Source organism: Paramormyrops kingsleyae, chromosome 6 (assembly GCF_048594095.1).
Source record: "Paramormyrops kingsleyae isolate MSU_618 chromosome 6, PKINGS_0.4, whole genome shotgun sequence".
In the NCBI taxonomy this organism is placed as follows: domain Eukaryota; kingdom Metazoa; phylum Chordata; class Actinopteri; order Osteoglossiformes; family Mormyridae; genus Paramormyrops; species Paramormyrops kingsleyae.
In genome coordinates this window covers 39,083,351-39,097,133 of record NC_132802.1, presented here as the reverse complement: position 1 = coordinate 39,097,133, position 13,783 = coordinate 39,083,351, and the positions used below count along the sequence as shown (strand labels likewise).

The 13,783-nt window shown below is 41.2% G+C and overlaps 1 long non-coding RNA gene across 1 annotated transcript; it reads right to left on the bottom strand.

Annotated features, from left to right (window-relative positions):
• Positions 1 to 12,737: 12,737 nt before the first annotated feature.
• Positions 12,738 to 13,091, bottom strand: LOC140591801 (uncharacterized). The gene is made up of 2 exons (XR_011992102.1): positions 13,008 to 13,091; positions 12,738 to 12,850 (listed from the first exon to the last, which is right to left on the bottom strand). It is a non-coding gene; the product is annotated as an uncharacterized lncRNA (long non-coding RNA).
• Between the last annotated feature and the right edge of the window lie 692 nt (positions 13,092 to 13,783).

Here is a 13,783-nt window from a genome sequence, read left to right as displayed (position 1 = left end):
ATTCTAAACAAGATGCCCCGATTTCATTTAAATACATTTAATAGCTGTAGGAACTAGTGAGCGGTATTTAGCAACATGCTATGTTAGAATAATGCCATCAAACGTGTCTGTTAAGCATATCACAGCGGACATACACGGAGGAAACATGGGGTAGAATCAAACAGGCCACAGGCTTTGAGATAGGCTGGCTCCCCAAGCTATTGCCCCCATTTAGCCCGAATGTCATAGACCTCCCCCCCCCCCCCCACATCCTGACAAAGATGTATTTAGTTGTATTTTGTTATCAGGGTGATCGTCCGTTCGCAGGCCACTTTGGCCATGTGGTGTAGTCATAAACCGTCGCGGATGTTTACCCGAAACCGGGGCATCAAACAAAGAATAAGGATTCCTTAGACAACCCATTTCAAAATATGGCAGCAACAAACGGAGTGCCCAGTTATTTCAAATAAACCATGACCTTTTTTTAAAGTATTGAAGCACTTTTCTACCAATGTGAATAATAAACATTTTAGACAAAAAAAATCAACGAATAACGCTGGCAATTCGTTGTCAAAATGAGCGTACGGCATTAGCCCAGAAGAGGGGTGGCAATTTGCATATGTGAAAGCCTATGTGAATGAGACACAGGTCCAAAACTTTTAACTAGAGACACAATATTTAAGTAGAGGCATACCCAAGCGAAACAAGAGAAAGTGTGAAACAAGCACAACTACTTTAGCCCAAGTTTTTAAAAATGAGAAAAAGCCGTAATCAGTTTAACAGTTTTATTTCAATGTCAAAGAGAAAAAAAAAACACTTCACCAAAGGCGAAGATCCATCCATAGCGGCTCTGGGTCCCGTCAGTGTAGCACAAAGCTAGCGTGATCTAGGCTGCCATTATCCAAGGAGCAGGGCCAGGCGCGTGCCACCCGTTTGAACAATGCGGGCGAAATAACTGCCTTATGGGATGCGAAGCTTGCGCATGCGCAGTGACGCAGACGCGCCTTTCAAAATGGCGGCGGCAGCAACACACGCGAAAGATCGATCTCCTGTATTTTCTTAGTTTTATTCTAAACAAGATGCCCCGATTTCATTTAAATACATTTAATAGCTGTAGGGACTAGTGAGCGGTATTTAGCAACATGCTATGTTAGAATAATGCCATCAAACGTGTCTGTTAAGCATATCACAGCGGACATACACGGAGGAAACATGGGGTAGAATCAAACAGGCCACAGGCTTTGAGATAGGCTGGCTCCCCAAGCTATTGCCCCCATTTAGCCCGAATGTCATAGACCTCTCCCCCCCCCCACATCCTGACAAAGATGTATTTAGTTGTATTTTGTTATCAGGGTGATCGTCCGTTCGCAGGGGGTCAGGGTAAAATGCGGACTGTTTACAAACAGCGGATTCCGTGTTTATAAACAGACGTGTCGCAAAAGACGCACGCCGCGTAGACAGATCACGTGGCATAGAAAGAAACCCATACGACGTTACCTAATCACGGGGTGCGTTCGAGGTGTGTCTGCAGCTGACGTTACGTGGAGCGTGATCTGCCGTCGGCAGCAGGGGTGGAGTATACGCTGGATGTAAACAAAGGGGTATTCGAGGAGCTCAGGAAGGCGCAGCAGCTGCGCGTTCAGCCAGTGCAATTTTGTCATCCATATTACAGAGTACAATACGATTGTCCTTATTGTTGTTAATGTTTAACAATTATTTCATTGTTGGTTTTTTTGAAAAATAAAATTGAAAATATATAATTTGTTGAGCGTTCTCTAGTCGTGTATAATTTGCATTTGGACGTCCAGCTACCATGAACGTCACAGTTTGTGGGTGCCTGTTCTGGATGAGTAAAATAAATCGTAATAAATCAATAAATAAAAATTTTTCTTTCACCAATAAAGTGTATTCTTAAGTATTTTTGTAGATCTCATATCGAAACACTATCGAACTATATCTTCGTGTTGTCTGGTTTCATTTTCTCATATAAGTAAGGCTACTGTACACCTTGCAAACACTCATGTGAAATATCTACACTATTATAGAAACGTCACATTGGTTGGCACTGTATAAGTCATTATATCAGAATTATTACAAGAAAGAAAAAGAAAATTGCAAAGCAGATCTGTTACATTTAAACATGGAAGTAGCATGTAGAAATAAGTCCCCCAGGGTTGGCATATACAGTAGTAGTGGAAAAGGCTAAATTTGTATTTTACGAAAACATTTAAAAGTGTTTGGGGCAGGATTTGTAATTATCCATTTTGTCCTATACACTGTAACAATAGGGAAACTGCCCTACATAATCTAAAAGTCCACAGAAGTGGCATGTAGAAATGAGGCCCCAGAACATGTGATATATTGCCAGGAAGGTCAGAATTTGTACTTTACAAAAATTTAAGATTGAAGATTCAAAAGGTTTATTCGTCATGTACACAGTTGTACACACACAACATGTAGTGGAATGTAACCCTGGTCACTCTGAGCAGCTGTGCATGATAAGAGAGTAACAAAATATAGAAAAAAATAAGAAAAATAATATGATAAAAAATATATGAAATGTTCAGCTGTACATTATCTATACATAAGTGATAGGTAAGAGGTATTTTGCTGTGCAATGTGCAAGAGGTCTGAGGTACTGTATGTGCCCATGATTTGGACAGTGTGAAGCAGCACCTAGAGGCATTGAGTATTGTCCTGATTTAGGAGCATTATGACCTGGGGGAAAAAGCTCCTCTTTAACCTTTCCGTTCTGGGATGCATTTCCCAAGACCATAATGGAGCAACACTGTTGTAAAGTTGCGTAGTTTGAACTACAGTTCTTGAGCTGTAGTTAGAAGCTTAGTCCCGGGTAAATACATCAGCGATGGTGGAAAATGCATTCTAAGAAGGGTATAGTCACCGGGTAAGTAAAAAATTTAATAATCTTTCATAACTAATAGGGAATAATTTAGCTCTACGATCACATATAATGTGAAGTTGTGTGAAAATGTAGTTTGAAACGTAATTGTTGTGTGGGTCTCTGGTCATAAGTACGGTAACTGTCGGTAGTGAGCAATAGGGACACCTTGCTGGGTGATGCGGGAAGAATCCTCTGTGTGACCCATCTGTACGTTGACGTCGAAATTCAACTCACCAGTGGCACTTGCACTCTCATCTAGCACATATTGTATGTTCTAGTCACTCTTTGGCTTCTTCTCATGTTTAGAAACATGTGTGAACAGTTTTGAGTCATTGTGTTTAAATGATGACTACTGTATGGTGGCTGTGCTGAACTTCTGCAGCCTGTGTTTTCTATTTTGCATCAAAGTTCACCACAGTGCTAAATGTGTTTTGATGAATGGGAATGTGTTTAGAGTTTTGCTCAAATCTGCAAATTGTGTTTAAAGTTTCACCAGAAGAGTGATTGATTCAATAAATGAGTTTTGGCAATTGGAAGTTTTGTTCCAAGAATGAGGTTTAGTCTTTTAGCAATTCAGAAAAACTGTAACAGAAACATAAGGCAAGGTAAACTTTAACTTACCAAAGCTCTTTGGGGCGGTCAAACCAGATGTGTCCAGTTTGTACAGATACTGCACAGTTAGGGGTAAAAGGCTGTTATGGGCAGGGTTAATCAATTGTACAGTTGTGCTTAAAATGGGGTATAAAATCCTTCAAATACTACAAAAGTTATGTAAGAGAACTTTTGTTTTCTGTCTTGTAAACAGGTACACCTACTCTTACAGTTTTAGACTTGACAGGTTTTAAAGAATTTTATATTATATTATATTATATTATATTAACATGACTATAGCGAATGTCTGTCAGCCCCTTTTGACAGAAGGGCCTTTTACCTATGTTTTCACAGAATCTGAGCCGGAAAAGTCAGATTGCTATGCCAAGAGTACAACTAATTTGAGATAATGCAAAAAACAGTGTTTGTGAAGTCATTTGAAGACTGAATTGTGTTACAGTGGAAAAAAAAAAACCACAACAGCACAATAAAGGGCAAGTCATTCAGGCAAAGTCAGTCAGAAGGGTGTGTGAACATTCTTGGCAAACTGGGTGATAAGTATAATGATGAATGCCTGCTCACCAGTAAGTTTATGCTTATTTCCTTACAGTATCTCTTGAGGAGGCCTGCCAATGGTGTGGACAGTTTCAAAATGAAGATGGTGACTGGATGAGGAAATTAATGTAGTCATTTGATAGATGGGAAAATATGGCTACTTGTCCTAAACTGTATGTTGTTAATCCCACTGTAGATACTCTGTGATGGATGCCAGAGGTGGCAACACCGTGTCTGTACTGGCATGACCAAGAGCCAATTCAAACACATAACAAATGTTAAACGGTATTGCACAGCATGTGAAGAGGAGTCTTCTTTATAAAAACGCAGCCACACTACAGTGGTATGCAAAAGTCTGCAACCGCTTGTTAATTTAGAATTTATTCCAACTTTTGACCTTTTATTTTTAACCCCTTCGTTGAGCCAATGCATTTATTTGAAAACAGTGTTACAGGGGACACAGTAATAAAAATCAAGTGTTTATTCTAGCTTGGATTTACTTTTCTGAGTTTGTTTGTTAAAGCTCCCATGTCAGTTGTCTTATTGAGTAATATGCGTAATGTACTTCTCTGGCCAAAGGTGCAAAATAAATGTGTATACTTCATATATAGTAGAACAGACATGCGTCAAGCTTTCTTCATGTTCGTGTAGGTGGCCTTGAAAAAGGACTTTTTGTGTCTCAGTGATGGCTCAGTATCTGGTGGGCCACACTTTGTTCTTCATCACCTGCCTGCACCATGTTGGCTTTGAGTGAACCAGTTTGATGAGGTGATCATGGCTGATAACATGATTCCAGGCTGCAATGAGTGACTCAGTCAACTCATGTTGTGATTTTGGATGTCTCTTGGATATCTCCAAAGCCACCTTGTGCCACAAGTTCTCAATCGGATTCAGATCGGGAGATTGGGCAAGCCAGTCAATTGATCGATGTTGTTCTGACGCTTCCAGTTGATCACCTGTTTGGAGCAATGGCACGGTGCATTGTCATCTTGGAACAGGAACCAGCTTGTAAACAGCTGCTGCACTGACGGCACCATACACTTTTGCAGTACTGTGATGTACTTGGTCCCACTGACCATGCCGTCAACGATGTGCAGACGTCCGACGCCACTGGCGGCCATGCAGCCCCAGACCATGACCTTCAAAGGATGCTTCACAGTGAGGTTGAGGCACTCAGACTTGAACTCCTCTCCAGGAAACCTCCTCACATAGGTGTCTGCCTGGCTACCAAACAGGCAGAAAGTGCTTTCATCGCCGGAAAGCACCTTTTCACATGGACCTTTCACATGTCCAGCGTGAGTTCTTCCGTGTCCAGTCAACCCGGTTGCACCTTTGGACATCAGTCATCAGTGGCTTGTTGCGTGCCTTGCAACCCCGCAGACCAAACTGCGGGCACCGGCAACAAACTGTTGATGAGGTGACACTGACATGACACGGTGAGGTTAACTTGTGACTTCTCAATGGAATGCGTCAAAGTGCATGATCCTAGCATGATTTTGATGCATGTGGATGACCAGACTGAGGTGTGTCTGCCAACAAACTCGCTTTCTTCTCATGTACAATCTTTACAAGTGCTCTGTGACTGCAGCCGACTTTGTTAGTAATCTGGCAGCATGAAAATCCATGAAAATTTGTTGTTCCAAGGAATATTTCTTAAATAATAGTTTATTTTCATTTTTAATTCTTCATTCTGCAAATGCGGATTTGTTTGTTTAATAAATGGTGTTGTTCAGAAATCTACAAAAAGTAATTTGAGAACATGGCAATTCACTACTTTTCATGGTTCAAGGGCCCCTAAACATGCACTTATCTAGTTGAAGCTGGGTTTGAACCAGCAACCTCTGGATTACAAGGCCACATACTTAGACTACTGAGCTATACACTTACACTGAACTAGCTTCAGTTGTAACTTTTCAAGTGGAATGAATTGCAATGTACCTGACTGTAATACTCATTAAGGTCAGTTTATTTACAGTTCCTACTTTCAAGAGCCAGCCAGCCAATCTAATTAATTTTTAAGTATTTCTCCTATAATATGTAATACACGTTTAAGTTAATTTCCAGGTAAGCATTTCAGGCAAGGCAGTGCTCATTGACACAGATTATAAAGTTTATTTCACTCTGCAGCTCCTGGACCTGCCCACTCTCCTGAAGACCAATAGCTCTGATGTATATTTGCATAGCATGACAGGGTACTGCCTTTGTTTTAACCTTTCACCATGATTTAAGCCAGCAATATTCCAATTGCTGACACAGATCCCTAGCCTAAAAGCTATTACTCTGGGCCAACAAATGGTTAACAATACATGGAAGAGACTTATATCTGTGGCATTCCATTTTCAGTTGCGGTGGGTTTCTAAATTTGGGCTTCCAAAAATCAAGCCTAAAAAAATTATTAAATATTAAATGAGCAAATTGATTTGATTTGTCCTTCTATCCCACCTTGTGCTCTAAAAGCAATGAGGCTGCCATACAGTGTACATAATATCTGCTCTATGGAAATACACTCCCATAGCCACTAGGGGAGCTCTCACCTTCTTTCACAATTGTGTTGTGCAGTCTAACAAATGGCCCTTAAGCCATGAACAGTAGTGAATGTAGTGAATTACTATGTTCTCACATTACTTTTTGTAGTTTTGTGAACAACACAATTTATTAAATAAATAAATATGCATTGGCAGAATGAAGAATTACAAATGAAAATAAACTATTATTTAAGAAATATTCCTTGGAACAACAAATTTTCATGGATTTTCATGCTGCCAGATTACTAACAAAGTCGGCTGCAGTCACAGAGCACTTGTAAAGATTCTACAAAAGAAGAAAGTGAGTTTGGTGGCAGACACGCCTCGGTCTGGTCATCCACAAGCATGACAATCATGCTAGGGTCATGCACTTTGACGCATTCCATTGAGCAATCGCAAGTTGACCTCACCTCAGCTACTGCGTGGGTGGTCAGACAGCTGCCATGTCAGTGTCACCTCATCAACAGTTTTGTCGCCGGTGCCCGCAGTTTGGTCTGTGAGGTTGCAAGGCACGCAACAAGCCACTGATGACTGATGTCCAAAGGTGCAACCGGGTTGACTGGACGCGGAAGAACTCACGCTGGACATGTGAAAGGTCCATGTGAAAAGGTGCTTTCCGGCGATGAAAGCACTTTCTGCCTGTTTGGTAGCCAGGCAGACACCTATGTGAGGAGGTTTCCTGGAGAGGAGTTCAAGTCTGAGTGCCTCAACCTCACTGTGAAGCATCCTTTGAAGGTCATGGTCTGGGGCTGCATGGCCGCCAGTGGCGTCGGACGTCTGCACATCGTTGACGGCATGGTCAGTGGGACCAAGTACATCACAGTACTGCAAAAGTGTATGGTGCCGTCAGTGCAGCAGCTGTTTACAAGCTGGTTCCTGTTCCAAGATGACAATGCACCGTGCCATTGCTCCAAACAGGTGATCAACTGGAAGCGTCAGAACAACATCGATCAATTGACTGGCTTGCCCAATCTCCCGATCTGAATCCGATTGAGAACTTGTGGCACAAGGTGGCTTTGGAGATATCCAAGAGACATCCAAAATCACAACATGAGTTGACTGAGTCACTCATTGCAGCCTGGAATCCTGATATCACCCATGATCACCTCATCAAACTGGTTCACTCAAAGCCAACATGGTGCAGGCAGGTGATGAAGAACAAAGTGTGGCCCACCAGATACTGAGCCATCACTGAGACACAAAAAGTCCTTTTTCAAGGCCACCTACACGAACATGAAGAAAGCTTGACGCATGTCTGTTCTACTATATATGAAGTATACTCATTTATTTTGCACCTTTGGCCAGAGAAGTACATTACGCATATTACTCAATAAGACAACTGACATGGGAGCTTTAACAAACAAACTCAGAAAAGTAAATCCAAGCTAGAATAAAAACTTGATTTTTATTACTGTCCCCTGTAACACTGTTTTCAAATAAATATATTGGCTCAACGAAGGAGTTAAAAGTAAAAGGTCAAAAGTTGGAAAAAATGCTAAATTAACAAGTGGTTGCAGACTTTTGCATACCACTGTAGTGTGGCTACGTTTTTATAAAGAAGACTCCTCTTCACATGCTGTGCAATACCATTTAACATTTGTTCTGTGTTTGAATTGGCTCTTGGTCATGCCAGTACAGACACGGTGTTGCCACCTCTGGCATCCATCACAGAGTATCTACAGTGGGATTAACAACATACAGTATAGGACAAGTAGCCATATTTTCCCATCTATCAAATGACTACAGTAATTTTCCTCACCCAGTCACCATCTTCATTTTGAAACTGTCCACACCATTGGCAGGCCTCCTCAAGAGATACTGTAAGGAAATAAGCATAAACTTACTGGTGAGCAGGCATTCATCATTATACTTATCACCCAGTTTGCCAATCATGTTCACACACCCTTCTGACTGACTTTGCCTGAGTCACTTGCCCTTTATTGTGCTGTTGAGTTTTTTTTCCACTGTAACACAATTCAGTCTTCAAATGACTTCACAGACACTGTTTTTTGCATTATCTCAAATTAGTTGTACTCTTGGCATAGCAATCTGACTTTTCCAGCTCAGATTCTATGAAAACATAGGTAAAAGGCCCTTCTGTCAAAAGGGGCTGACAGACATTCGCTATAGTCATGTTAATATAATATAATATAATATAATATAATATAATATAATATAATATAATATAATATAATATAACACAAAATTCTTTTAAACCTGTTAAGTCTAAAACTGTAAGAGTAGGTGTACTTGTTTACAAAACAAAAAACAAAAGTTCTCTTACATAACTTTTGTAGTATTTGAAGGATTTTATACCTCATTTTAAGCACAACTGTACAATTGATTAACCCTGCCCATAACAGCATTTTACCCCTAACTGTGCAGTATCTGTACAAACTGGACACATCTGGTTTGACCGCCCCAAAGAGCTTTGGTAAGTTAAAGTTTACCTTGCCTTATGTTTCTGTTACAGTTTTTCTGAATTGCTAAAAGACTAAACCTCATTCTTGGAACAAAACTTCCAATTGCCAAAACTCATTTATTGAATCAATCACTGTTCTGGTGAAACTTTAAACACAATTTGCAGATTTGAGCAAAACTCTAAACACATTCCCATTCATCAAAACACATTTAGCACTGTGGTGAACTTTGATGCAAAATAGAAAACACAGGCTGCAGAAGTTCAGCACAGCCACCATACAGTAGTCATCATTTAAACACAATGACTCAAAACTGTTCACACATGTTTCTAAACATGAGAAGAAGCCAAAGAGTGACTAGAACATACAATATGTGCTAGATGAGAGTGCAAGTGCCACTGGTGAGTTGAATTTCGACGTCAACGTACAGATGGGTCACACAGAGGATTCTTCCCGCATCACCCAGCAAGGTGTCCCTATTGCTCACTACCGACAGTTACCGTACTTATGACCAGAGACCCACACAACAATTACGTTTCAAACTACATTTTCACACAACTTCACATTATATATGATCGTAGAGCTAAATTATTCCCTATTAGTTATGAAAGATTATTAAATTTTTTACTTACACGGTGACTATACCCTTCTTAGAATCAGGCGCGTAGCCAGTAATGGGCCAGGGCGGCACTGGCCCGCCCACATTACTCCCTGGCCCACCCAGGCAAGTTTGATCAAAATACATTTTTAGTTTATTTTTATTGTTGAACATGATGGTTAGACGGTGTTTTGTTATTGCCTTTGCCGAATATTGCAAAATAAAGGTGTGTTTTTGCAGTTTGTTTGTCTATTATTTTTTCTACTCTCTAAGGTTTAATTATTATTTGAGTAATATTTTTTCTAGGAAAAAATATAGGCCCGCTCACTTTTTCAATGGCCCGCCCAAAATACAATTTCTGCCTACGCCACTGCTTAGAATGCATTTTCCACCATCGCTGACGTATTTACCCGGTATTAAGCTTCTAACTACAGCTCGTGAGTTGTTTGAAATACGCAACTTAAGGATAGTGTTTGCGAACGTTCCTTCGAACTATGGTTTTGGGAAACGCACCACAGAACGGAAAGGTTAAGGAAGAGCTTTTTCCCCCAGGTCATAATGCTCCTAAATCAGGACAATACTCAATGCCTCTAGGTACTGCTTCACGCTGTCCAAATCATTGGCACATACCTCAGGCCTCTTCCACATTGCACTTATATACCTCTTACCTATCACTTATGTATAGATTATGTACAGCTGAACATTTCATATATTTTTTATTTTACTATTTTTCTTATTTTTTCTATATTTTGTTACTCTCTTATCATGCACAGCTGCTCAGAGTGACCAGGGTTACATTCCACTACATGTTGTATGTGTACAACTGTGTACGTGACGAATAAACCTTTTGAATCTTGAATCTTCAATCTTGAATTTTCGTAAAGTACAAATTCCGACCTTCCTGGCAGTATATCACATGTCCCAGGGCAGGATTTCTACGTGCCACTTCCGTGGACTTTTAGTTGAAGATTATTTATGGCAGCTTCCCCATGGTTACAGTGTACAGGGCGAAATGCACATTTAGAAATCCTGCCCCGGGCACTTTCATGCATTTCCGTATAGTACATATTGCGAGCTTTCCGGCAGTATATCACATGTCCCAGGGCAGGATTTCTACGTGCCACTTCCGTGGACTTTTAGTTGAAGATTATTTATGCCAGCTCCCCCATGGTTACAGTGTACAGGGCGAAATGCACATTTAGAAATCCTGCCCCGGGAACTTTCATGCATTTTCGTAGGCTATAGTACAAATTGCGAGCTTTCCGGCAGTATAGCACATGTCCCAGGGCAGGATTTCTACGTGCCACTTCCGTGGACTTTTAGTTGAAGATTATTTATGGCAGCTTCCCCATGGTTACAGTGTACAGGGCGAAATGCACATTTAGAAATCCTGCCCCGGGCACTTTCATGCATTTTCGTATAGTACAAATTGCGAGCTTTCCGGCAATATATAACATGTCCCAGGGCAGGATTTCTACGTGCCACTTCCGTGGACTTTTAGTTGAAGATTATTTATGCCAGCTCCCCCATGGTTACAGTGTACAGGGCGAAATGCACATTTAGAAATCCTGCCCTGGGAACTTTCATGCATTTCCGTATAGTACATATTGCGAGCTTTCCGGCAGTATATCACATGTCCCAGGGCAGGATTTCTACGTGCCACTTCCGTGGACTTTTAGTTGAAGATTATTTATGGCAGCTTCCCCATGGTTACAGTGTACAGGGCGAAATGCACATTTAGAAATCCTACCCTGGGAACTTTCATGCATTTCCGTATAGTACAAATTGCGAGCTTTCCGGCAGTATATCACATGTCCCAGGGCAGGATTTCTACGTGCCACTTCCGTGGACTTTTAGTTGAAGATTATTTATGCCAGCTCCCCCATGGTTACAGTGTACAGGGCGAAATGCACATTTAGAAATCCTGCCCCGGGCACTTTCATGCATTTTCGTATAGTACAAATTGCGAGCTTTCCGGCAATATATAACATGTCCCAGGGCAGGATTTCTACGTGCCACTTCCGTGGACTTTTAGTTGAAGATTATTTATGCCAGCTCCCCCATGGTTACAGTGTACAGGGCGAAATGCACATTTAGAAATCCTGCCCTGGGAACTTTCATGCATTTCTGTATAGTACATATTGCGAGCTTTCCGGCAGTATATCACATGTCCCAGGGCAGGATTTCTACGTGCCACTTCCGTGGACTTTTAGTTGAAGATTATTTATGGCAGCTTCCCCATGGTTACAGTGTACAGGGCGAAATGCACATTTAGAAATCCTGCCCCGGGCACTTTCATGCATTTTCGTATAGTACAAATTGCGAGCTTTCCGGCAGTATAGCACATGTCCCAGGGCAGGATTTCTACGTGCCACTTCCGTGGACTTTTAGTTGAAGATTATTTATGGCAGCTTCCCCATGGTTACAGTGTACAGGGCGAAATGCACATTTAGAAATCCTGCCCTGGGAACTTTCATGCATTTCCGTATAGTACAAATTGCGAGCTTTCCGGCAGTATATCACATGTCCCAGGGCAGGATTTCTACGTGCCACTTCCGTGGACTTTTAGTTGAAGATTATTTATGGCAGCTTCCCCATGGTTACAGTGTACAGGGCGAAATGCACATTTAGAAATCCTGCCCCGGGCACTTTCATGCATTTTCGTATAGTAGAAATTGCGAGCTTTCCGGCAGTATAGCACATGTCCCAGGGCAGGATTTCTACGTGCCACTTCCGTGGACTTTTAGTTTTAGATTATTTATGGCAGCTTCCCCATGGTTACAGTGTACAGGGCGAAGTGCACATTTAGAAATCCTGCCCTGGGAACTTCCATGCATTTTCGTATAGTACAAATTGCCAGCTTTCCGGAAATATATCACATGTCCCAGGGCAGGATTTCTACGTGCCACTTCCATGTTTCAATATAACAGATGCTTTAATTGCAATATCCTTTTTCTTTTATTTATTTCGTGTATTAATTCTGATAAAATGGCTTGTAGAGTGGCAACCACGTTTCTACGTAGATATTTCACAGGAGTGCTTTCAAGCTGTACAGTAGGCTATAGCTGTACTTATATGAGAAAATTTAATCAGATAACACCAAAACAGTTCAATAGTGCTTGGATGTGAGATCTACAGAAATACAGAATTACAATAAAATACTGACATGTTTGGTGAAAGACATATTTATTTATTGATTTATTATGATTTATTTTATTCGTCAGGAATTAACAGGCATCCATGAACAGTGACGTTGGTAGCCATGGACATCCACATCTGTCTGACGGGAAAAGAGAGGGGAAAAATGTAGATTATCCTCGACCAGAGAACGCTCAACAGATAATATATAGAACATTTTCACATGTTTAACAAATTAACAATGACATTAATGTTAACATTAAGAACAATACGATTTCGGACATCCGTATTGTACTGACTGCGCAGTTGCACCGCAACGCTGAGCTCCTCCTTTTGTTTACGTTCGGCGGAATCCGGCGGAATCCGCATTTTACCCTGACCCGTTCGCAGGCCACTTTGGCCATGTGGTGTAGTCATAAACCGTCGCGGATGTTTACCCGAAACCGGGGCATCAAACAAAGAATAAGGATTCCTTAGACAACCCATTTCAAAATATGGCAGCAACAAACGGAGTGCCCAGTTATTTCAAATAAACCATGACCTTTTTTTTAAAGTATTGAAGCACTTTTCTACCAATGTGAATAATAAACATTTTAGACAAAAAAAATCAACGAATAACGCTGGTAATTCGTTGTCAAAATGAGCGTACGGCATTAGCCCAGAAGAGGGGTGGCAATTTGCATATGTGAAAGCCTATGTGAATGAGACACAGGTCCAAAACTTTTAACTAGAGACACAATATTTAAGTAGAGGCATACCCAAGCGAAACAAGAGAAAGTGTGAAACAAGCACAACTACTTTAGCCCAAGTTTTTAAAAATGAGAAAAAGCCGTAATCAGTTTAACAGTTTTATTTCAATGTCAAAGAGAAAAAAAAACACTTCACCAAAGGCGAAGATCCATCCATAGCGGCTCTGGGTCCCGTCAGCGTAGCACAAAGCTAGCGTGATCTAGGCTGCCATTATCCAAGGAGCAGGGCCAGGCGCGTGCCACCCGTTTGAACAATGCGGGCGAAATAACTGCCTTATGGGATGCGAAGCTTGCGCATGCGCAGTGACGCAGACGCGCCTTTCAAA